Here is a 27,415-nt window from a genome sequence, read left to right as displayed (position 1 = left end):
CTCTAGTGCACCTTGGGATTCCCTATTACTCATGGTTCTTGATTTTACTGCCTAAGTAACACTTTCAGGTGCTTTATATTTCAAAGATCCCGATTTCAATTCTTCCCTTCTGATCTCAGGAACTGACCTAACCTAACCTTTTCCTCTGCCATCTTCAATATGATCACCATTCATCTGCTTGTTGCCTCATGATCTTGAGGTTGCTGTGGCAGCTCCACAATATTACATCTACATTAGGAAAAGGGGGGAAGGATTGTACCAGCTGCACCTATCCCTTTTATTGGAAAGTAAGTCCTCTTAGAAGGCCCTGGTATACTTCCCCTTCTATCCTGTTAGCCATAATTGGGTCCTTTGGCCATTTCTAGCTGAAAAATAAAATTGGGATACTTGTATCTGGCACAGTGGAACAAGGCTGTCATTAATATGTGTTCAGATACTGATTTATTGCTAGAGCCTAGGCATGCTGCCACCCAGAATAAATTTAAGGTACTTTTAGTATGGAAGAAGGGAAGAACGAATACTGAGTAGTAATCCACAATACTTTCCAACAACATATATTTTGCTCAATACATATTTGTTGAATACATGGCATAAGAATAGGTCAGCAGCCTGCCATCGCACTCTGAAATGAATGCAATGCTCTGATTTATTGATTAGTTATTCTAAGTCACAGTTTGGATCTAAGTTACAAATGCTCAATAGCTGTCTCCAGAATTGTATTTGTGTCCTGCTGGGGACCACAGAATACACACACCAGGGTTGAGTAAAAATTTGCTCTCATTTAAATTCAAATTGATTTTGTCATCTCTGAGGGGCAGATGTTATGCATCAAACAAGTGACAGATTGCAATTTCAATTTAAATAGTAAGCAAAATTTGGTTTATAATATACTTATATTTATTGGAGAAAAAATATCCAATGATGTCACCCAAGTACTTTCTGGATTAAAGTATTTTTTTTTAATTATAAAAAAGTGGAGAACAGCTAAATATTAATAGGTAGGCCTCATCAAAGAATGGAGTAGACTGCATTGATAGGCACTGCTTATTTACATTTGGAATAATAGCTTTAGTGATAGTGACAGGAGGGAGATAGTGGTGGTAGCAGAGGATAAAGTTGAAAGAATAAAATAATGGCAAGGGAGTGAGGACAAGGACAGAGGGAGAAGAGAGGTCAGATGGGTAGTGGTACAGGTAGAAAGCAGCACTCCTGTTCACCACAATTAGAATCTGGCTGGTAAGTTTGTCCTTGTGACCTGGATGATTCCTGTCAGATGCACAAGCGGTCACATTTGCATTTGAGAGTTAAGTCATGAATTATAACATTGACAGTTGCAGCCATGTCCTTTGATTTCTTCTTTTCCTTCTTTATTGAGGTTAAAACACATCCACTAAAGTGCATAAAGTGCTTTCATCCTAAGTGCACAGTTTGCTGAATTTTCACATACGATACAACCTTGGGAACCCCTGCTAGGCAAACATACAGACTGTGCACCCAGCCAACAAAGGGGTGCACCGAGAGTGTCCACCTCAGGTGATTGGGGAGGCTGAGCCACTGGCCCCTATAGGTCACCTACCACACAAAGTCACTCCATCAACACAGGGAAACAGTCCTGGTATCTGCTTCCCTAAAGACTCAGGCAAACATAGTTATATTTGCCTCTGTTTATTTCCCCATGTAATCTATGGGAGTATTTTGCTTCATCTTTATCAGCATTTGCTAATTTCAAAATTTTTGCTACTTTGAAACCTGAAGAGAAGAGCCTTCCTTTATTTTGCAGTTTTTAATAGTGAAGTTTTACATTTTTGTCATATGCGTTTTAGCCATTTAGATAATCTTATCTGTCATTGTCCTTGAGGAATTCATGGAAACACAGTGCTCACTCTGAAATAGGCAAGGAGGCATGGTCTCCATGGGCTTTTCCCTATTGTGGTTGCCAGCACTCCATCAGTAGGTTTCAATGGGGAGGTGCAATCAGCTGCTACAGTCACAGAGTGACTGTGATTACAGTGTAAGCTCCAGGCTGAATGACAAAATTACCCAGCTGGTTTTTCTTTGTGAAAATATAAAGAGCTAATCAGGTGTTCCAGGACACATTCCCACATGACCTCACGCTCTTCTGTGAGAAGGAAACTAGCATTTATGAAGCTCCTACTATGTGCTAGTACTTCCCTTCTCTCATTTAATCTTATGTAGTAGGTATTTTCAGTATTATACCGATGAGGAAAATTACATTTAGAGAGTTGCCTAAGTTACATTAAAGGGCAAAACTCAGACAGAGTTAAGTTTGAAGTTTCCCATATTCTGTCATAAAATCATACTTCTAAGACTCTAACCTCAAGTGTTTTGTATCAATTTTATAGTCTTTTTATATTCTACATTGTGTTGTATAGCTAATTACTTACCTAGATTATAAGTTCATATTCTCAGTAAATATTCAGTAATGAATGATGGCTAATAATGACTTAGCTTGATTTTCTCGGATTTGAGTCAACTTGAAGAACCGTACCTCCCTTTTAAAAGTGGACATCAGTGGTTAAAAGTGGAGATGTGTAGAATTCATTTATCAGCCCCATCTTTGAAATGAGATTTAAAAACAACCCTCTGTCAGCCCTGGCCACTGTGGCTCAGTTGGTTGAAATGTTATCCCATGCACTGAGGGGTCAAGGGTTCAATTCCCAGTCAGAGCACATACCCAGCTTGCAGGTTCAATCCCGTCATGTGGGAGGCAACCAAACAATGTTTTGCTTCCTCTCCCTTCTTCATCCTCTCTTTCTAAAATCAATAAAAACATATCCTTGAGAGAGGATTAAAAAAGAATCAAGCCTATATCAACCTCAACCAACCAGAAAGCAGGAAAGCAAAATCACAACCTGGAAAAAACTTCTATGACCTTTTTTTCTAAAGGAAAATATCACACTATTCAACTCCAATACCAAAGGATTTAAAGGATTTCTAGAATAGAGGAATCAAGTACTTTGTGGAACCTCAGTTACTTGACCTTATTTCTTGCCAATGTGGATATCTGAGTGCTCCGAGTTCCCATCTCTCCCCCCATCGTATGATGAGTTAATAAGGAGAAAATATTATTGCATTCTCAATTTTCACATCCCTAACAAAGTCCATATTTTAAAGCAGTTAGGGAACTTTGCACAGAAACCAAGTTTAAAGGTAAATTAAATACATAAAAAACTAAGCCTGACAGCAAAGTTTAGTTACCCAAGAAACAATTGTTAAATTTATCTCTTTAGTCAGGAACATAAGATAAATACTTCAAAAACTCACTATGCTTTTGCATTCAATTTTATTTTAGGCTTTATTAAATAACACCTTTGGTAAGAAATGTAAATGTGTAATGTAAAGGTATTCTCATCTGAATGAGCTGTATAATAACTTGACTGTGTAAAAAATTTGTCTTTTTGCTACCATAAATGAAGCTTATCTTTCTGTCAGTTTCAGTAGAGTGATTTAGGTTACAGGGCATTGCTATCTCATTTTCTCTTGAGTGCAGGTAATCAACGTCAGGGATGGTAGCGACTTCAAGACTTATGCAGCCTATGTATGTCCCTTCTGCACTGGATGAGAATCTTCATCCAGTGACAGCTGCCTTCAGCTGGGTGACAGATGGCCTGTGGAACGCTTTGCTTCATCATCAGCCCTCCTTGAGATTTCTCTTACTTCTTCTTTTTCCCCTCCACTGATGTGATGTTGCTGAGGATAGCTATCATCTTTCTTCTGCATTCTCTCTGCTTTTCTCTTGACCTGTCCAATAGCCTACTAAACTATTACCGTGGGTCCCATCTCCTTACTGCTACCTTCAGTGTCTATTCATTTTCTTTGAGGGTTTCCTTCCATTTTGTAAGTTCTCATTGTCACAGCTTCTATAGTGAAATACTCAAGATGGGGATAAAAGATATCTAGTTTCCTTTTGAAACTGGGCGAATCTTACTTCTGTGTAAAAAAAAAAAAAAGTTACACCATTGATTACCTTAGTGTTAATTTGTGATCATTTGTGTAGCAAAGAGAGATAGGTGATATAAACAGTTGTGAATCCTGGAATCTCCTGCTTCTGTTCCTGGACCAGGTCCTGTTCTGAGTATTGAATCAAGTTCCTTCTCTCCAAATCACATGGGTGGCATTTTTCTCACTTGGGGATTTTCCAAAAGCAAAAGCTATCATCTCAATCACTGTCATTCAAACAGGATGAGATTGGTTGTTACAAGAGCTATGCCAGCTGGCCAAGCAAATGTAGCTGGCATGTTATACAAGCGTGATATGTGGCTTGTGATCATAACACAGCTTATTTTTTCCTCACCTACTGCTTCTTTAAACTTTGTTTAGTGGGGAATAATCTTCCCCTAATTATGGTTGAAAACTACCAAACCGATGGTTTTTCTGCTCATTCTTTTTTTTTTTTTTTAAATATATTTTGTTAATTTTGTACAGAGAGGAAGGGAGAGAGATAGAGAGTCAGAAACATCGATGAGAGAGAGTCATCGATCAGCTTCCTCTCGCACACCCCCCACCGGGGATATGCCTGCAACCAAGGTACATGCCCTTGACCGGAATTGAACCCGGGACCTTTCAGTCCCCAAGCCAACGCTCTATCCATTGAGCCAAACTGGTCCCGGCTTTCTGCTCATTCTTAAGTAACAGATACCCTGGAGTTACTTTAAGTTACCATCAGACATGCTTTACAATTAGAAAGTCCAGGTTGGTGTTGTGAAACCTCCAAACCTGTGGGTGGGTTTTCCCAGATAGACCTGTTTCTTTTGGGAAGTCCTCATGGGTGTGATCCTTAGCTTTCCATCTTCTCCTGGTACATACCAGGCCTGACTTCTTTTCCCTGGGAGGGGCAGCTTCGGAAGGGAGGGGAAACACCAGCAGAACAAACTTCTAACTTGGCTGGGGCTTTGTGTCCCCTAGGCCCAGCAGGTATAGGAAGATGGCATTTGTGTCAGCTTGGCAGGTGCTTCCTGCTGATCCTTTTTTCTCCTCCTTTGTGGGCTTTACAGAAGTGGCCCTGCCTGGGGCCTCTCTCCTCTGGTTCTCTTTATTTAGAAGAAGCATCTTTCTTTTGAGTGATTTCTGGTGACTTTTTCCTCAACTTCTAAACATTAAGGGATAAATCTCTGGTCTCTTCCTGAGGAATCTTAACTCCTCCAAGTGGCCTTACCAGACAAGAAAACCCTCCTTCATCCTAAGTCTAGACAAAATCCAGGAGATCAGGCTCATCCCATTGCCAAAAGTCTTTCCTGGGATTACCACTCAGGCCACTGGTTCGAAATTTCCCTGGGAGGAAGGTGCCAGGTGTCAGGTCCCGAGTCCACAGTCCACATTAACTCTATCAGACTCAGTCACCATCCTCGGCATCACCCAATTCAGAGAACATATTTCAAAACTCTCCGAGAGGTAGGGAAATAATAACTCATTATCATGAGAAACCAAAGGAAATAAATGAAGTATGATCATTAAGATAATTCTTAGCAGCAACTTATATACCAGTGAAGCTAAGAGGCATCTTGTTCAAGCAAAACCTTACATAGATCAAGTATATAAAACAGTTAAAAAGCAACCCTGCTCTGGCCATAGTAGACATGGAGTTTGGTACGAATGTCCACTCTATCTGAAAGATATCACCAGGTGAGCTATGTGAGACTTCTGGGTCTATGGTTTGAAACCACTGTTATACACCACTTTCTCTTTAGGCTGCTCAGTAAACTCAACAGTTATGCTCATATATATCCAGGTGCAAGAATACCTGGATGTTATGGGAACAGAAAGGGTAATATTTTAAATCAATTATAATTAATCTGTGAATTCTTGCTAAATCAAATGCCATACATGCTGGTCCTTGCTCTCTTTGCCTTCAGATTCATTGCTCTTTCCTGCTCTGTGTAGGTGAAACCCTGCAGGTTATGCTTTCCCAGGTTCCCAGGGCACCTGGTTTCTATTGGGTTTGTCCAAAAGAGGCCAAGGCAGGAGATTTCAGGCAGAGAACAAGGGAGAAGGCAGCATATTTCTCTTCCCCTCCTTCCACTTCCAGCCCTTCCAACTCTTCCCCTCACCAGCTAGGGTGACTGCTCATTCCCAAGGTATGCAAAACCTGAGAACACTATTGATTGACTCAAGACTCCTACTTTCCAATTTCAACGCAGAACTCAAATTCTGTGGTTATCAGTTCTCTCTGAGACAATGTAATATGGACTGCTGGTCCCCTTTTGAATACACATCCTATAATTAGTTCCCTCTGAGCCCGTCTCCATCATTGCCTCTCCCTTCCAGACTGAAATTAGGTTCCCAACATAGGAACCCAGATTAATGCCACTCCATTCCTGACAACCGAGTCTTGATATCCAGGTAGAAAGACATGTAATACCCAGCTTGATTTGCATTGGTATTCATTTATATGTGTTCAGATAGTCTATATGTGTATGTATATTTTAAAATGGAAATATCTTTATTTTCTGATAGAGATTATTGTAAAAAATTAAAACACAAAGAATGTACAAGTTTTCCCTACTACAAGCCACCCTTCTTTTTTTTTTTTTTTTTTTTTTTTTTTTTTTTTTAATATATTTTATTGATTTTTTTTTACCCCCTCCCTCCCTCCCACACATCCCCTCCCTCCCCAGAGTTTTGTGTCCATTGGTTGCACTTATATGCATGTATACAAGTCCTTCGGTTGATCTATTATCTCCCCCAGATCTTCCTCCCGTCCCCACTGTAACTTGACAGTCTACTTGTTGATATACTGTCTCTATATCTATCTTATGGTTCACCAGTTTATAATGTTCTTTATTATCCACAAATGAGTGAGGTCATGTGGTGTTTCTCTTTCATTGATTGGCTTATTTCACTCAGCATGATGTTCTCCAATTCCATCCAGGATGCTGCAAATGATGAGAAATCCTTCTTTTTTATGGCAGCATAGTATTCCATTGTGTAGATGTACCATAGTTTTTGGATCCAATCATCTGCTGACGGACACTTAGGCTGTTTCCAAATTCTGGCTATTGTAGATTGTGCTGCTATGAACATAGGGGTGCATATATCCTTTCTGATTGGTGTTTCAAGTTTCTTGGGATATATTCCTAGAAGTGGGATTACTGGGTCAAATGGGAGTTCCATTTTCAGTTTTTTGAGGAAACTCCACACTGTTCTCCACAGTGGTTGCACCAGTCTACATTCCCACCAGCAGTGCGCGAGGGTTCCTTTTTCTCCGCAACCTCGCCAACACTTGTCGTTTGTTGATTTGTTGATGTTGGCCATTCTGACAGGTGTGAGATGGTACCGCATTGTTGTTTTGATTTGCATCTCTCGGATAATTAGTGACTTTGAGCATGTTTTCATGTGCTTTTTGGCCTTCCTTCTGTCTTCTTTTGAAAATATTCTATTTAGGTCCATTGCCCATTTTTTAATTGGATCATTCATCTTCCTTTTATTTAGTTGTATAAGCTGTTTGTAGATGTTGGAGATTAAACCTTTATCAGTGGTAACATTTGCAAATATGTTCTCCCACACAGTGGGCTTTCTTGTTGTTTTGTTGATGGTTTCTTTTGCTGTAAAAAAGCTTTTTATTTTGATGTAGTCCCATTTGTTTATTTTCTCTTTAGCTTCCATTGCACTAGGGGTAGTATCAGTGAAGAAGTTTTTTTGGCATACGTCTGAGATTTTGTTGCCTGTGGATGCTTCAAGTATTTTTATGGTTTCCCGTCTGATGTTTAAGTCCTGTATCCATTTTGAGTTTATTTTTGTGTATGGTGTAAGTTGGTGATCTAGTTTCATTCTTTTGCATGTATCTGTCCAATTTTCCCAACACCATTTATTGAAGAGACTGTCTTGACTCCATTGTATATTAGTGCCTCCTTTGTCAAATATTAATTGAGCATAGTGATTTGGGTTGATATCTGGGTTCTCGATTTGATTCCATTGATCTATATGTCTGTTTTTGTGCCAGTACCAGGCTGTTTTGAGAACAGTGGCTTTGTAATACAGTTTGAAGTCTGGTATTGAGATACCTCCTACTTTACTCTTCTTTCTCAGGATTGCTGTGGCTATTCGGGGTCTTTTATTGTTCCAAATGAACTTTTGGAGAGTTCTTTCTAGGTCAGTGAAATATGCCGTTGGTATTTTAATGGGGAGTGCATTGAACTTATAGATTGCTTTAGGAAGTATGGACATTTTGATGATGTTGATTCTACCAATCCATGAACATGGTATGTTCTTCCATCTGTTTACATCTTCCTCTATTTCTTTTTTCAGTGTCGTGTAGTTTTCCGCAAATAGGTCCTTTACTTCCTTAGTTAAGTTTATTCCTAGGTATCTTAATTTTTTTGGTGCGATCGTAAATGGAATTGCTTTTTTAGTCTCTGTTTCTATAAACTCACTGTTGGTGTATAGAAATGCCATAGATTTCTTGGTGTTAATTTTGTATCCTGCTACATTGCCAAATTCATTTATTAAGCCAATTAGTTTTTTAATGGAGTCTTTTGGGTTTTTTATATACAATATCATGTCATCTGCAAATAAGGATAACTTTACTTCTTCTTTTCCAATTTGGATGCCTTTTATTTCCTCCTCTTGTCTAATTGCAATGGCTAGTACTTCCAGTACTATGTCAAAGAGGAGTGGCGATAGTGGGCATCCCTGTCTTGTTCCTGTTCTTAGAGGGAATGGTTTTAGTTTTTGCCCATTGAGTATGATGTTTGCTGTGGGTTTATCATATATAGCTTTTATTACGTTGAGGTATGATCCTTGTACTCCCACCTTGTTAAGAGTTTTTATCAGGAAAGGGTGTTGGATTTTATCAAATGCTTTTTCTGCATCAATTGATATGACTATATGATTTTTATCTTTCAACTTGTTTATGTGATGTATCACGTTTATTGATTTGCGGATATTGTACCAACCTTGCATTCCTGGTATAAATCCTACTTGGTCATGGTGTATGATCTTTGTGATGCTCTGCTGGAGCCGATTTGCTAGAATTTTGTTGAGGATTTTGGCATCTATGTTCATGAGGGATATTGGCCTGTAATTCTCTTTCATTGAGTTGTCTTTATCGGGTTTTGGTATTAGGGTGATGCTGGCTTCATAGAAGGAGTTTGGAAGTGTTCCTTCCTCTTGAATTTTTTGGAATAGTCTGAGGAGGATAGGTTTTAGTTCTTCCTTGAATGTTTGGTAAAACTCTCCTGTGAAGCCATCTGGCCCTGGGCTTTTGTTTGCTGGAAGCTTTTTGATGACTGTTTCAATTTCTTCCCAAGTCACTGGTCTATTGAGATTTTTAGATTCTTCCTGATTGAGTTTTGGAAGTTTGTATTTTTCTAGGAATATGTCCATTTCCTCCAGGTTGTTCAGTTTGTTGGAATAGAGTTGTTCGTAGTATTTTGTAACAATCCGTTGTATTTCAGTGGGGTCTGTTGTTATTTCACCTCTTTCATTTCTGATTTTGTTTATTTGGGTCCTCTCTCTTTGTTTCTTGGTTAGCCTGGCTAGAGGTCCATCTATCTTGTTTATTCTTTCAAAGAACCAGCTCTTGGTTTTGTTGATCTTATGTATTGTTTTTTTGGTCTCTATGTCGTTTATCTCTGCTCTGATTTTTGTTATTTCCTTCCTTCTGCTTACACTGGGTTTTTCTTGTTGCTCCTTTTCTAACTCTTTGAGTTGTAGAGTTAGATCATCTGTTACTATTTTTTCTAGTTTTTTGCAATAGGCTTGTAAGGATATGAACTTCCCTCTCAAAACTGCTTTTGCTGTGTCCCAAAGATTTTGGATTGTTGTGCTTTCATTGTCATTTGTTTCCAGGATGTTTTTAATTTCTTCCTTGATTTCTCTGGTAACCCAGTCCTTGTTTAATAGCAAGCTGTTTAGTCACCATGTGTTTGATTTCTTTGGATTATTTTTATTGTAGTTAATTTCCAGTTTTATGCCATTATGGTCTGAGAAGATACTTGATATGATTTCTATCTTCTTGAATTTGAAGAGACTTTGCCTATGTCCCAAAATGTGGTCTATCTTTGAGAATGTCCCATGTGCACTTGAGAAGAATGTATATTCTGTGGCTTTGGGGTGGAGTGTCCTGAAGATGTCAATTAATTCCATCTGGTCTAGTGAGTCATTTAGGATTGATATTTCTTTGCTGATTTTTTGTTTAGATGATTTGTCGAAGGGTGACAGTGGGGTATTAAAATCTCCTACTATGATTGTATTGCTATTAATCTCTCCCTTAATGTCCTCTAGCAGTTTTTTAATGTATTTGGTTGCTCCTGTATTGGGTGCATATATATTTACCAGGGTTATTTCTTCTTGTTGGATTGTTCCCTTTAGTATTATGAAGTGGCCTTCATTATCTCTTGTTATGTCCTTCACTCTGAGATCTAATTTGTCAGATATAAGTATTGCTACCCCAGCTTTTTTTTCATTTCCATTTGCCTGGAAAACTTTTTTTCCATCCCTTCACCCTCAGTCTGTGTGCATCTCTTTTTCTGAGGTGGGTTTCTTGTAGACAACAGATGTATGGGTCTTGTTTTCTTATCCAATCTGTTACCCTATGTCTTTTGATTGGAGCATTTAATCCATTTACATTTAAGGTTATTATTGATAGGTACTCATTTGACGCCATTTTTATTCTATACCCGTGTTCCTTCTTCACTTCTTATTTCTTTATTTTTACAGTAGACCCTTTAGCATTTCTTGCATTGCTGGTTTGGTGGAGATAAATTCCTTCAGTCTTTTTTTGTCTGTGAAGCTCCTGATTTCCCCTTCAATTTTGATTGATAGCCTTGCTGGGTACAGTATTCTTGGATTCAGACCCTTCCTTTGCATGACTTTGTATATTTCATCCCATTCCCTTCTGGCCTGATAAGTTTCTGTTGAGAAATCAGTTGCTAGTCTGATGGGGGTTCCTTTGTATGTAACTTTCTGTCTCTCTCTGGCTGCTTTTAAGATTCTTACTTTGTCGTTGTTGTTTGCCAATTTAATTATAATGTGCCTTGGAGTCTGTCTTCTGGGATTCATTTTGCTTGGGACTCTGCGGGCATCTTGGATTTGTGTGGGTTTTTTCTTTTCTATTTCAGGAAAGTTTTCTGTCATTATTTCTTGAAATACTTTTTCCATGTCTACCTCAGTTTCCTTTCCTTCTGGAACCCCTATTATTCGAATATTATTTTGTTTTGTTTTGTCCCAAAGCTCCCGTAGGCTCTCCTCCTGCTTTTTAATCTTTTTTTCTAGAAGTTGCTCTACTTGGGTATTTTTTTCCATCTTATCTTCTAGCTCACTGATGCGGTCCTCTGCTTCATCTAGTCTACTCTTGATGCTTTCTATTGAGTTCTTCATGGTAGCGATGTCACTTTTCATTTCTTCTTGGTTCTTCTTCAGTTCCTCATGGCTCTCCTTCATTTCCTCATGGTTCTTTCTCATTTCTTCTTGGCTTTTGTCAAATTTCTCTTCCATTCTTTTTAGCCATGCTATGATCATTACTCTGAATTCTTGCTCTGGCAGGCTGCTTACCTCTGGCTCGTTTACTTCCTTTTCTGGTGATGCCTGCTTTTCTTTCAAGTGCGGACTATGTTTTTGTCTCCCCATGGCCTCTCTTTTCAGGATGTCTGGTTATGTGGTATTCCTTCTCCTGCGTTGATTTTGAGGTACAAAATACAACACTACCAGGTACAACACAAGCGGCACTTAACAGGAATGTATTTACAATATTAATAACCTCTAATAAAGGTGACCACTAGAGAAAGGCAACTTAGGGGATAGGAGAGAAGGAATAAAGGTAAAAATAAAATAAAGAAAAATTAAAAAAAAATAAAATTAAAATTAAAAAAAATTAAGTAAATTAAAAAAAAAGAGGGATAAAGAGATAGAAAAAGAAGAAGAAGAAAAAAGTAATGACAAAATGAAGTTGGAAAACAGGGAAAAAAAGAAGAGGGAGAGAGAGAGAGAGAAAGAGAGAGAAGAAGCAAACTAAAAGAGAAATGGGAAACAAACTATATATATATGGAGAAAATTGCCATAGAAAAACCTCTGGACCCAGCCAATGCCAGTAACAATACTTGGAGATTAATACAAACTACAATATCCACTATTATTAAGTAAGGCTATGATATACAGAAGTAAAATAAACAAACAAAAACAGAGGATTTAAAAAAAATACAAAGCAACAATAACAATACAGGAATAAGCATAACAATTTCACTAAAAGGCATAAAAATTCACAATAATCAACCTTCACACATACAATGCGAAAAGGATAGAGGGGAGAATGGATTTTTTTTTTTTTTTTAACTAGTTAATATAGTGCAGAGATTGGTATTTATACACTTGGATCAGGGGTTGGAACTTAGGTCTATAAGTATAGTGAGAGCTTTAGCAGGGGGTATAGAGAGAGAATAGAGGAAAAACTAAAGCCGGAAAGGGATAGGATAAACTGTAGACTAAAGGGTAAAGTTTAGTAAGAGAGTGATAGTGTAAAGGTTGAGTTGAGATAGGGTTGAATGATGCTATAGTAGAGATTAAAATAGAATGAAGGTTACTCCCAATGTAAAATAAAGAAAAAATAAAATGGTACTAGAGAGAGAAAAAAAAGAAAAGAAAGAAAGAAAAAAAAATAAATAAAATTTTTTTTTAAAAAAAATTGCAAAATAGCAGTAGTAATAGTGATAGAGATTGAAAAATGTAGTAATTGAAAAGGTAAAATCAAGTAAGGAAAAAAGAAAAAAAATTGTTTCTTAAGTAAAAGATATGAAAAATGAAAATTAAATAAAAGATGTAAAAAATGAAAATAAAATAAAGTATAGCAAAATTAGCATAAAAATGACCAGTACTGGTCACTCACTTCCTCAGTTAATGTATTTGGCACTTCTGATTCTCGGACCAGACAGTCTTGCAGTTCCCAGCTTTCCACTGCACCTCAGTTTTGTAAGGTAATCCTTAATTTTTAGTAGACTATATCTTAGATATTTGTGTCCATTTATTTTTGATTAATTAAAAGACAAAAGAAAAGAAAGGAAAAAAAAAAAAAAAAAAAAAAAAAAAAAAAAAAAAAAAGAAGGGCAGTTTGTAATTCAGCTCTTAGGTGTCAGTGTTTCCGGTTTGACCTCCCAGTCTTTTTGGTTGCTCCGGCCTTCTTTCTCTATGGCTCTAGCTGGCAGGGTGCCAGCTGGCTCCCAGACTATCTCTTCTGTACAAGCCACCCTTCTGATGAATAATGTTAAAAGTTTATATTGATATAATTCTCCCAAACCTTTATTATGGAAGTATAAATTTAAACATATACACTATATATTAAAAAACATATATATTTAAATGAACATATATATTTAAATTTGTAACACATATTTAAATGAATATATATATTTAAATATATAACACATATTTAAAAAACAGAAGTCACTTTGTATTTTTCTGTGATTTGCTTTTCATTTTAACTTTATCATTTATTGCTGAACATAATCCTGCCCTCGTTTTAAATCTGGACTTGCTTTGGTTCAACTTCAGAGTAATCTGTGATTTAAGTATGAAAGAATAATTCTTCCTCTTCTTTTATAGTCTTTTGAGGGGGCATGTTTGTTAAATTATTAATAGTGATCGTTTTCATAGAAGAGATGTTTTCAGTGAGACCATCAGAGCCCTCCGTGCCTTCATGATTCTGCTGATTAAGTGGAAAACACATGAGGGCATGTCAACCTGTCAAGCAAAAGAAAATGCTCTCTCTCTGTAATGTAAATTGATTATATAAAGGCCTGATCGCCCACTGCATGGGTTACGGTGTTTCATGCTCTAAAGGCCAGCTAGGTATTACTTCGAGCAGTTGTTATAGAATGCTGAACTTTTAAGGCGAAGAACCAAATTGTAAAACTGTCATAAATCTGAGTCTGGCTTTCAGAAGGCAAGGATGCTATTTTTAGTGTGTCTGGATTGCAGTCTTTCCCTTTGGTAGTTGATGATGACTGCACAGTAAGAATGAAAAATGAAACTTCTGGAGATTGGATAGCTAAGGAGATTGAAAATAACACTCGCGACAGTGGAGCCGTTGGGTCACTAATTTGAATTCGGCTCAGATCAGTGATGACTACAAATTGTTCTGTCTGATGGTAGTGAGGCTTGCAGAAAATACATTCCTCATCCTTATCTATGTTAATTACGCCTCTCTGCTTGTTGAGCCAGGTTTGCTGGTTTTAGATTGTAATCCCCTAGAGGGCAGGGGCCATATCTGCATAGCTCACCTAGATGAGTGGTGATTAGAGGATTTTGATTAGGGAGATGAGGAAGCGCTGATGAGATGAGATGGCTGGTGTGAAATTGCGACTATCATACATTCCTTTGAAATATGAGAATGACATCTCTTCTAGTTTGTTCTGGATGGCCTTGGAAATAGTTTAGTCCCACACAATGACAAATAGTCTCCTTTTATAGTTCTGTCAGCAAACATTGCAGCTCATACCCTGAAATTTAAATATATATGTTTTTTTCTTTTTCATTTTTGATTTGCACACATCTATTAGGGTCTAGCTCAGCACCCACCTTGTCCACTGTCTTTCTTGATCACTCCAGCACATTTAGATTGTAACAAATTATTATAATTTTATTTATTTTGCCTATTAAATGTTATCCTCCACTGATATTGATCTTTCTCCAAATGAATGGTAAACATATTTGCAAACAACACCTCTGATAAGGGTTTAATATTCAAAATACATATACTTAACAATAAAAAATAAATCCCCAAACAATCCAATTGAAAAATGGGCAGAGGGCCTGAACAGACACTTGTCCTGAGAAGACATACAAATGGCCAATAGATATATGAAAAGATGCTCAACTTCACTAGCTATTATGAAGAATGTTAGAATGGCTATTATCAGCAAGACAAGTGGTAACATGTGTTGGAGAGGTTGTAGTAAAAAGGAAACCCTTATTATTTGCTTGTGTGAATGTAAACTGGAATAGCCACTATGGAAAAGAGTAGGTGCTTCCACCCTAATGGGTTTGGCTCAGTGAATAGACTGTCAGCCTGCAGACTGAGAGGTCCCAGGTTCGATTCCGGTCAAGGGCATGTACGTTGGTTGCAGGCACATTCCTAGTAAGAGATGTGCAAGAGGCAGGTGATCAATGTTTCTCTCTCATCGATGTTTCTAACTCTATATCCATCTTCCTTCCTCTCTGTAAAAAAAATCAATAAAATATATTAAAAAAAAGAGTAGGTGCTCCCTCAAAAAAATTATAAATAGAGTTATGATATGACCCAGCAACCCCTCCTCTGGATATTTACCTGAAAAATTTGAAAACATTTATTTGTAAAGTTATATGTACCTCTGTGTTCATTGAAGCATTATTCATGATATCTATCCATAGATGATTGGGTAAAGATGTTGTACATGTATACAGTGGAATACTACTCAGCCATGAGAGAAGATGAAATACAACCATTTCTGACAACATGGATGGCTCTTGAGAATATCATGCTAAGGGAAATAAGATAGGAAAAGTCAAGAACCACATGATTTTACTCATAAGTCGGATATAAAACTGAAAGTAATAAATGAACAAACAAGACAAACAAAAACTCATAGACATAAACAACAGAATGATAGTTACTAGAGAGAAAGGTGGTGAGGGCAAGGGTAAAGGTCATATATGGTGACGAAAGGAGTTTTGACTTTGGGTGGTAAACACACAATGCACTATACAGATGCTATATTATAGAATTGTACACCTGAAACCTATATAATTTTTTTACATTTACTTTAAAAAACATAAAAAGACTCACATCTTACATTATTTTTTGTAACCTCTGCTACTAGTACAATGTTTGCAACAGTAGGTACTTATAGATTTTATTAATCATATTGTTGAAAATTGAATAAAAGTCTTACTTAAAGGTTTGCATAGTATTTTATGTTAACTTATTATGTAAGTTATGCTTCTTTTCTGACTCTTTTAATGTCATGTTACCAGGCTATGGAGGTGGTACCCATACAGTCCTGCAGGTTGTACACTGCACAACTCTACAAGGGCTATTCATGGTGATTGCCTCTGATGGTTTTGAAAAATGAGGATCAGTGAGAATGATAGCACTAGTGCTTCAAAAATGAAACATAAGTTCATAACTGAAGTAGGCTAGGCAGGCAAGAATGTCACTAAGGTGTGAATCCTAATACACTTGTTTCTGGACTAAGAACAAACATGAGCTGGACATTTTCAGGTAGTGTTTTCACTACTTTCCACTCTGCTTTACTCATCCCAGAGGGATTTTTTTTTTCTTGATGGCTCAGTTTATTCCCATTCCCAGCCTACTAAATAGAGTTTGAGTTTTGTCACCTGAGCTCTTGGGCTTATGTGACACAGAATGAGGAGACCCTATTGAGATAGAAGGATTAGAAACCAGGGAGGACAAGGAAAGGTAGGGTCCTGATTGCTGGGCTTGAGAGAATAAGAGGATCTAGACCAGGGTAGTCTGGGGGAGAGAGAGGAGTGGATAGGGCATTCCAAAGTGCTGCCATGTGTATGACTGGATTCCCTTTAATGGTTGCAGGCCAAGAGAGGCTAGGTTCTGGTATAATTGCAAGTTGCAAAAACTGAATATCTTTGGCTTAACACAACCAAGTCTGTTTCTTGTGCAAAATCTGGTGCAGGTTTCGGGGACCCTCTGGGGCAGGTGTCCTCTATGTGGTTAGGATGCTGCTGTTGTAAGAACATCAGAGAAGGAGAGAGCATAGAGCTCTACAACTACTCTTCCAAACTTTGGCCAGGAAGAAACTTGTATTCAAAGCCCGTTGTCTGGCCCTCGTCCTGTGACCTGCCTGGCTGCAGGACTGCTGAGAAGCAGACTTCCCTGAGCCTGGAAGGTGAGAAATATAGGTGAGCTCTGCTCTTGGCCAGAGGCTCTTCAGAGGCATGTAGAAGAACTGGGATTGCTTTTACTTGTGGCTGGACATATTTCTTATGGGTGATACCTCTGGAGACTGGACCACAAAGGACCTTGAAATTTACTTGGCTTATATAGAAAAAGGCAACTATCTATCTATATAAAAGGCTAATATGCTAAGTGTCTGACCATTCGACCCGTTGCTATGACATGCACTGACCACCAGGGGGCACATGCTCAACGCAGGAACTGCCATGATGTGCACAGAGAAATAGCACTGTGGACTTGGTGCCCACAAAACAACACTCAGCTTCCCCCAAGTGGGACACAGGCCCCCCCCACCCTGGAGTGACAGCCCACCAAATCACAGCCAATGTTGCTGAGACCCCATGGTGCAAAATGTGGCCCACAGCCCAGCCCAGCCCAGCCTGGAAATGGTTGCTGTGGGCACTGGGTAATGATGTCATGTTGCAATGCCTGATTTCCTCTCTCTAGCAATGACTAGCCTTAAATTTTTTTCAGCCCAGGAACAGACTTGCTTCATAGCCAGGTGCAAACATTTCACACTTTAACCAAATGTCTCTGAAGCATTTTCCCATGCCTCATCTCATTTGGTCCTCATAGAAGTCCTGGAGTAGGTAGATAGGAGACTCAGTAGAATCCTATTTTCTTTTCATTAGCTGGGAAACAGAGATTTAGAAAGTTAAGAAACTTAACCCAATTGAAAAGAAGAAATGGTGGAACTTGAAAATGACTTCAGGTTTTATCATTGCACAGAATATAGTCAAACAATGCTGCAGTTAAATACTTTACCCTTTCTTCTCTCTGTGTGATCTACAATAATAATCTGCTTCTTGTTGACATTTACTGCTGTGCTGCTGACATTTACCTAAAGAGAAGTTGGGGTGCTTCACTGGGCTGGAAAAAGTTTAGCTAAATCAGAAAGCAGGTCTAATTAAGCAAGTATATTCTATATATATAAAAGGCTAAGTTGACTCGCACATGCACAATACATACAAAGCTCTTGCTGGTGCCAATTGCACACGTGTTTTGGTCTGTCATTGTTGATCATGAATATGGTTGACATTTCTATTGTAGAGAAAGGATGAATAGCGATATTAAACTATTTCTTCTAATTATTATTTTTTCAATGTGCACGAATCTGTGCATTGGGCCACTAGTCTATATATATAAAAGTCTAAGTGACCATCTGATCGTTCGACCATCTGCTTGGTAGCTATGACATGCAATGACCACCAGGGGGCAGACGCTCTGAGCAGTAGCTATGATGCACACTGACCACTAAGGGACAGACACTCAACACAGGAGCTGCTGAGAACCACCCTCTTGCAATCTGGGACACTTCAGGAGATGTTGGAGAGCCGGTTTTGACCTGATCCCCACAAGACAGGCTGAGGGACCCCACAGGTGCATGAATCTGGGCACTGGGCCTCTAGTATGTAATAAACCTCCTTTAGGAGTTTCTGAAAACAGAATAGTTGTTATCCTGTTAAATATTATAAGATATTTGATTTTTTTTTTTTGTCTGCTTGTGCTCTCTCTTTTTTTCCCTTTAGTGAGAAAATACTCACAAATGTAATTACTCCCATGACTTATTCAAAGGAAGTTTTAAATTTGGTTTTATTTCCTTGGCTCTTTTGATATTCACTTTATTAGGCATTTTAAGATGGAGAAAAGGTTATAAATTCCCTTTTGCGTCATTAAAAAGAAACCTGTCTAGAATGACATAAATGTGATGGTCATTCATGATTCCTTTGAGCTTTATGACTCTTTCAGAAAAATAAAAAGACTATATTGTAAATCCATAGGAGAAATGAAGCTGGCAGGATGTGTCTAATGTGATTTCTTAGCAAGTGTATTTTAGTAGAGGATAAGAGAATATAAAAGTACATACAACTTAAAAAAAAATGTCAAGATAAATTAGGAAATAATTTTAGGTCTTTCTATAATTTTCTCAACAGGAAAAACTATTTTTAGAGAGATCATCTGATTATTTGTGTCTTGACAACATTTCAATTATTTCAACAGGTGGCACATACCATTTACAACAACAAAAAAGCTCAGGTTGCTATAAGTGAGAGGAAGAAGGCATGACTGAATACTTTGGTATGCAATTACGTTTTCTGCATAATTAGTTATAAATTAAGCAACTAAACATAGAAGCATGTGTAATTAATTATGACTTATTTAAAAGCACTCAGGTTGTGACACTTTGTTCTTTGTTTCCAGCTAATCAAATTACTGAAGTTTTCATTTCATTTCAAAATAATTTTCCCTGAATTATTTTTTTAAATTTTCAACTGAGATAGAGGATTGATTACAACTTAAATAACAGATGCAGTAAGGTAAATACCAGGGAGAGAAAGGTAGAGAGGAATGAAAGCTGAAAGCACGAAACATTCTGTCAACCAATTCTCAGCAGCATTAGATCATCTGGATTCCTGACTGTGTCTCTTTTCTAACAATGTCCATTGGTTGTTTGAGGAAAGTTATGATATATTGTGTAGACATGTGTGCTGTCCACATTATTGCCTTTTTACAAGTATTATGTGATGACACCTTGATAACTATGTCTAGAGCAGGGGCTTTTACCTGTTAGTCAGTGCCTTTTCAGCATGATTAGTCATGAAAGCTGAGTGTTTTATACCTACTAGGCTTCTTTGTATATAGACCAGGCCAGTGCTTTTAAACATTTTCCATTAAGTATCCCTTATCATGTGGACATTGAATTGATATCTCAGGAACTCTGGGGCCATATTTCAACCTCACCCCCTCAGAAAATAGGAACGCTCCTTACTTTTTTTTAATGTTAGAAATTCATACAAATTTTTAAATTCTATAATATATCCATGTCCGTTTTAACACAAAAATAACATTTTAAATCATAAAGTTTTTCATAATAATGTTTCCCCCTAGCTCAGTGGTTAATGAGTGAGATTCTTTTCCAAAGAGACTCTCCTTTGGGGAGAGCCCAGATGAGCAGTGGAGATCTAGCCCAGTGGGTCAGTTTTGGTGTCCAGGAAATTTCTCTTCTCTTAATAGTTAAAGGGCCCAAACTCTGAAATATCAGGATATAAATATCTATAGACTTTTCAAAGTTTCATGAGCTATTTCAATGCTGCCTGAGAGGAGGATCAGGGCATTTTTATGCATCTGTTGGTGAAATCTCACTAATTATATCTTTTTACTGAGAGCTGGGCCAGTCACTTGTGTAATGGGGCCAGCTGAAAGCAGTTGACCCATTTTTACCACCTTGTTGAACATATAGCAAGAAGATGGTGGCAAACGCTTTGGGACGAGGCATTCTTGGTGAACAGTGTCTAATGTTACAGTCAGATTGTGGAATGGTTTTGATGCATTTTACTGCTCCCAAAGTATTGCTTGTCACAGATTTGATGCTGTTTGTGCATGTGTTCTTCCCTTCCCTGTTTCTCCTCCCCCCCCCCCCCCAAAGTCTATAGCAGATTTGGTTAAAAAGCTCACTTTAACTAATTGGAAGTTTCTTCACCAGATAGAATGATAGGAACATCATTAAGCACTTTGAAAATTAATATGGACTTCTTTACTAAACATAATAAGGAATAAAAAATAATTGCAGAGTTAAATCCCTTTATCTGGGCTATCTTCAATTCTGTAGCCAGTTATCTAAATGAATGTATGGATCACACTAAAGTGTGTAAAATAATGGTGGACTTTGATGGGGGTATTTTTTTTAAAACGACCCCCTTTTCCCCAGGCTCATTCAGTCATTTCTTTTTAAATATTTTTAATTTTCAATTACAGTTTACATTCAATATTACTTTGTATTAGTTTTAGGTGTACAGCATAGTAATTAATCATATACTTTACAGTGTTCCCCCCAATATTTCCAGTATCCACCCGGCACCATACAGAGTTATTACAATATTATTGACTATGGTCCCTATGGTGTACTTTACATCCCCATGACTATTTTGTAACTTCCAATTTGTATTTCTTAATCCCTTCACTTTTCCCACCCTACCCCCTCTTCCCTCTGGTAACCATCAGTCTGTTCTATGCGTCTATTTTGATTCAGCCACTTCTGTAGTGCAGGATTCTCCACCACCTTCTCCTCTTCGGGGCTTGGCTGGAACAGGGTCCCTGTGTACACCTCTACTTTGGCTCAGAGGAATCTTCCTAAACGATTCTCTTCTGTTCTGTTGCCAACTTGGTCAGGAGGCAAAATTTCCCTTCTCATCCTCAACCACACCCTTGTTGTCCAAGTCTCCCACCTTCAATTCTGGAGGAATAAAAATGCCCAGGACTCTTGCATGATTACCCTCAATTACTGGGTCAGATGATCTTGAGGACTCTTCCACTCCTCCTTTCAGTTCTTAAGACAGTATGTCCCTGTCTCTCACCCCACGCCCCCCCCCCCCCTTTTTTTTTATTTAATCTTTTCTACTTTGAGGATTCTGGGAGTTCTCCTTCTTTTACAATTTAAATTCACCCTTTTCCCACTGTTTTCCCTTTCTCTCCTTTTTCTTCATAATTTTTAAATGGAAAGGATTTATACATAGGCTACTTTCAGTCCCCTTCTCAGGCTAGTGTCTTCTTTGAGCATTGTTACTCCTGTTTTGGCTAGAAGGAGGGAAAATATGGCCTTGAGTACTGCCGAGAGAGCAGAAAGTAATAGAACCTACCCACAGATTAAGATTTCAAGATATAATACTGCCACAGTACAGATTTTTCTCAAATTTCTCCTGTCAATTTTAAAGTGACTTTCACACTGACTTGGAAAGAAGCCTCCAGCAAATCTTTGTTTGAAAATGCTTTCTATGATCTCACCATTAGTTCAGCCTTTTATCTGTAGCCTCCTCTCTCAATATCTTGGGACTTAGCTGAATGATGTTTGAAAACATCTGGAGTAGGTCCTTAGGACCTTTGGAGCTCTGAAAAAAATAAGGGGCGGGGCGCGGTTCCTTGATTTTTCCTTTGGGATAAGGTGAACACTGCTCTCTCTTGCTCTCAGTAAGTTTCTGTGGCTGCTCCTTAGGCTACAGCATATCAGTTTTCCTGGACTTCTGGATAGAGGTCCTATATTAGCAAGAGGCTTTTAAAATTGCTAACAGGGAAGACTTTTTTTTTTTTTTTTTTTTTTTTTTTTTTTCCTGGAGAAGAATGATAGGGAAGAGGGATTCTGAGTCAGCCAAATATTGTTTATCTGAGAACTGCTCTCTGGCCTGAGGGGACTCATATTCTGGGAGAGGCTGCATCCACCCTAAAGAAAGGGTGTTTTCTTTTCTTTCCTTGAAATTCATCTGCCCAGAGGAGTCGTTTTTATTTTATTTTATTTTTGAATTTTCACAAAAGTGCTCTATGTACTATAAGTGACCCTGAGCAGTTCAGGACCTAAGTTAAGCTTTGCTAGACATTTTAAGGTTAGTGCTATCACTTGGGTCTCCCCTTATGTCCAGAATCAATTGATTTGACAAATAATAAAATGCCATGGGTGCTACATACCAACTAGGGTGAATTTAACCAGTTCCCACTAAGACAATAAGAAGTGTGGGTTATTTTCAGGTAGCTCTGCTACTGTATACGGAAATGAAGGATGTCAGAAGATTGTAACCAGAGGTTGAAAGAGATGTCTCCAGGCCCTTAGCCTGGAATGATATGCTCACTTCTGATTGATGCTACTATCATCAAAGAATACTTACCATGCCAGTTGAGTCACTTGGTCTATGAATGAAAGGTTTAGTTGGCCCTGGGTCTGGTTGCTCAATTCAAGCTCCAAGATAAAGGTTGCTCTGATATGACACTTTTGTTACAACTCATCAGCTAAGACCTCATCCACCACAAAAGAAAAATTACTAAAAGATTTGAAGAAAGATTATTTCAAATTTTAGAAAGAGGGAAATCATTTAATATCTCACTGAGCTTAAATGGTCAGGTCTTTGAAATCAGCATATAACACGATGATGATGATAAATCTTTTCTTCTAAAAATGCCTTTTCGGCACAAACTGAGCGGCCACTTCACGAACAATTGGGCAGCCAAATAATTGGAAATATTTCAGAAGAGCAAATGAAGCAAAAGAGATCATAGAAAGCTGGAAATATATGGATGCAATTTTGAGCCTAAATGAACATGCAGTGCCATATACAAAATAATCAGTGAGATGTGAAAACGGATGTGGATCCCTTTGATTTGAATCAACGGGGTGTGAAGGGCTCTTATTATTAAAGGAAAACCTTGATGCCACCTCATTCTTGTCTGGATCCAGACATCTAAGGTCCTTGCTTTGGAGATGCAAAAACCGTCTCTGAGCTGCATCCACTCAGGAGCCTGGCAGCAGTGCTCTTTGGCTGACTCTGACTCAGAAGCCCTCCTTCCTGTCATTCTTCTCCTGAAAAAGTTTCCTCCCCATTAGCAATTTTAAAAGCCCCCTGCCAAAACAGAGAAGAGAGGTGGCCAGTATGTTCACACTACTTCATCGTCACACTACTTCATAGATGCTCACAGGGAAGCAGAGATAGACAGCAGTAGAGAGTGTTCCCTGGCTTCCCATCTGCTCTTCTACCCTTGGGCATCATGAAACACCTCTGTAGCCTTTTGGAAAGCATTTTCCCTGACTCATCCATGAGCTTAACTTAGTAATGTTGGTTCAGATACTTGCACACAGAGAGTTCTTCTTAAATACGATATGACAAATAAATTAAAAAAATCATTATGGACATTGCTTTCAAAGATATTTAGTAAATGCATGCTCAGTGAAAAGCACTGTTGTAGATACTAGGAAAATGGTGGTGAGTAAGAATGGTAAAGTACCTGTCCTCATGTATCCTCCAGTCTAGCCCAGTTATTCTTAAATTCTGATGTGATTAGAATCTTAAGGTTTATTGAGCTATGTGACACTCTTATTTACCCCTATATTAAATAATTCTGTTCTTTTGTGCTATTTAAAGATTTGGTCTCCATATTTTATGTTTTCTCTTTGTTTGCATCTGTTAGTTTTGTTTTGCTGTTATTTTATTGTGGTCTTAGATATGAGACACTCAACATTGTTAGAACTGTGTGAAAAGTAAGAGTAAATAGTTCATAGATGCGAATCTAAAATTTTCTTTTTGTTGGAGACATTCCAATGTATGTTGTCTTTAAAGAGGTTACAACAAGAGGTTATGCTCTTAGTTCAATGCACTCATTTCAAGACATTTGGAAGGTATATAATCACTGAGAAGTTTCAAGTTGGTTAGTCCACACCTATTGAACAGGAAATTAAATTTCTGTTTAGCAAATATTCATTCCCTTCTCTCTCCCAGTTGGGTGAAGAATACTTCTCTGACTTTGGGTTTGGCTGTGTGATTTGCTTTGGTCAATGAAATATGAGTGGATGTAATGCAAGCAGAGGCTTTACATGTGCCTGTAAGTCTGGTCTTCTTATGTTCTTGTGATTGTGTGAAGAGCATACCAGATATTCACTGCTTCTTTATCCTGGACCCCAGATTGAAACATGTGCAGCAGACAAAAACCCAACCTGAACCCTGTAACCAAACCCCTAACTCTCAGTCTGAAGTACAAACACCCCAGGTCTGCAAGGGAGGGCAGTTGAGAGGAACCAGGCCTGTAAGGAAGGGTAGTTGGAGGCGATCAACCCTGCAGGGGAGGGCAGTTAGGGGTGACCAGGCCGGCAGAGGGAAGTGGGGGGCAAACAGGCTGGCAGAGAAGTAGTTAGACATCAATCAGGCTGTCATGGGAGTGGTTTGGGTGTGATCAGACTGGTAGGCAGAAGCGGTTAGGGGCAATCAGGCAGGCAGGCAGGTGAGCAGTTGGGAGCCAGCAGTCCTGAATAGTGAGAGGGATGTCTGACTGCTGGTTTAGGCCCAAACCCACCAGGATTGGGTCTAAATGAGCAGTTGCAAATCCCTCGAGGGGTCCCAGATTGGAGAGAGTGCAGGTTGGGCTCCTCGTCCAATGAACGAATTTCATGCACCGGGCCTCTAGTTATATATAATTTGAAAATATACATTAAAATATGAGAAAGTTTCTCACCTTTAGGAGATTCTTACTATTTGGCTATATTTACTTTATATGTTTTGAAAACTTCCATGAAAAATTTCAAATATGAAAATATAGTACAGTAGACCCCTTTTCACATTGGTGAGTTTTAGCAATCACCAACTCATGCCAAGCTTATTTCACCAATGTTATTTCCCACTCTCCCCAACCCCACTGATTTATTTTAAAGTAATCCCCAACCCTGTTTGATGTGGCTCAGTTGGTTGAGTGTCAACCCATGACCGAAAGATCAACAGTTTCCAGTCTGGGCACATGCCCGAGTTTTGAGTTTGAACCTCAGTTGGTGTGAATACAGGAGGTATGGGAGGCAACTGATGGATGTTTCTCTCTTACTTCCAAGTTTAAAAAGAAAGTAAACTCAGTGATCCCACTTCTATAAATGTATCTTAAGAAGCCTGAAACACCAACCAGAAAGAATATATGCACCCTAATGTTCATAGAAGCCTTATTTACAATAGCTAAGATCTGAAACAGCCCAACTGCCCATCAGTAGATGAATGGATAAAAACACTGAGGTATATTTACACAGCAGAATACTATACAACTGTAAAAAAGAAGGATCTCTTATCTTTGAGACAGCATGGACGAACTTAGAGAGTATTATGCTAAGCAAAATAAGTCAGTCAGAAAAAAACAAATATTACATGATCTCACTTATAAGTGAAATCTAATGAACAAAATAAACTGACATCAAAATAGATCCAGAGACATGAAAGCATGCAACAGACTGAGGATCCTCAGAGAGAAGGGGATGGGGGAGGAGGGAAGAGATCAACCAAAAAACTTATATGCATATATGCATAACCCATGGACACAGACAATACTGGGGAGGGGATGGGAGTGAGGAGGAGGAGAGTCAATGGGAAAAAAGAGGACATCGTAATACTTTCAACAATAAAAAATAAAATAAATAAGTACAGTAAAAAAACAAAAATAAATATAGTACATCTTAGGTATATATTTTTTCTAAATAATTATTTCAGTCTGCATTGTAAAATGACAGAGGAGATGCTATCATATATCTACAATGATATCATCATACCTAAAAAACTAACAATTTTTAATATGTTTACATAACCAGTTCAGATTATGTATAATCTGTATTTTTAACAAATTCCACAGATGTCCTATTCTTACATGGTTAAGAGTCACTGCTATATCATAAAGCAAAATTATGGAGGTATAAAGGAAGTTTTAGGAGATTGAAGATGCTCAAACTTAGTTGAGCATACTGAATATTTGTTGATATTTAGTTATTTAATCTATTAATTATTAAATACTTACCAGATCTTATGGGTGGGTAGAGAAAAGTGAGAGGCATGGTTTCTGATCTCCAGGTGATTACAAGCTAAAACAAAGCAAGAAAAGCTGAATAGGAAGAGAGCGTAGTTTGAGACTGGTAGTGACCATGGGTGCAATTTGGGTGACAGAACACATTTTGTTTTGTCAGAGGAGGATAAAGTGTGGCATGGCGTCCTGGGTTGGTAAATTCAGCCAGTAGGATTCAGAAACCAGTCAGAGGCAGTCAATGGGTTAGGAATCCCACTGTGAAAAGGCAATGAAGAGGCAGGGTGAAAAAGTCCAGTGGAGAGATCAGACTAGAGATAGAGTGTGTGTATGCAATACATATATTAGGTGGACATCTCCGGTCAAACCAGTGACCTCAGAGTGGGCCAGAAGTGGGATCCTTAGCTAGATCCCTGACCCGAGAGAATTGATTATAGTATAGCTTCTGTTAATGAGCTATCTCCTCCTGTTATTGTCATATTTTTTACCTGCCATTTGGATGATACTGCTCTTTTGAGGGGACACAGAAGGCAGCCACAGTGAAGTTCACCAGCTTTGCCTGTTCTTCTTCAGGCTCCACACCTCATCATGCCAGGCTGCCGGTGTCAGAGAATAAACGGTGCCTACATGAGACGTGCACCCTGGAAAAAGAGGGGGCAGGGAAGGAGCACCGCTTCATTTACTGTGCAGTTTCTGGACAAGCTCCTGGCTACTGAACTGAGGTCAGAGAGGGTCATAGAGAGACAGGATCAGAACCCAGAACCTCCGAATTCAAGACCTCCTGTGACCTCAGTTCATTCCTTTCTAAATATAAAAGTGAAGTAATTACTGATCAAACATGCCACCGAGATGAATAATGAAAAGCTAATAATTGTTTTCCTTCTCTTTTAAAGAAACACATCACACTCAGACTCCCATTTACAGATATTTTCAGTTAAAATGTCACATAATATTTGTTATATCAGCAGGAGAATGGAAATTGAGTTGGCAGTGAAGCATTGCAGGGACAACTGTTACCTTGGAAACTGTAGTAAGCAATCATAATTACAATTAGAAAGACTCGCACAAAGTATACATAAATATTCGCGTGCCAGAGACGAGTGTCACATTCACCAGACAGTGGAGTAAATTGTGGGACTGTTGTTTCTTTCTCTTTGACACGCCCTTGTAGAGATTTAGGCTCTGTTAAAAGATATT

Source organism: Pipistrellus hanaki, assembly GCF_964339955.1.
Source record: "Pipistrellus hanaki genome assembly, chromosome: 4".
NCBI lineage: Eukaryota > Metazoa > Chordata > Mammalia > Chiroptera > Vespertilionidae > Pipistrellus > Pipistrellus hanaki.
This window is presented reverse-complemented; position numbering follows the sequence as displayed.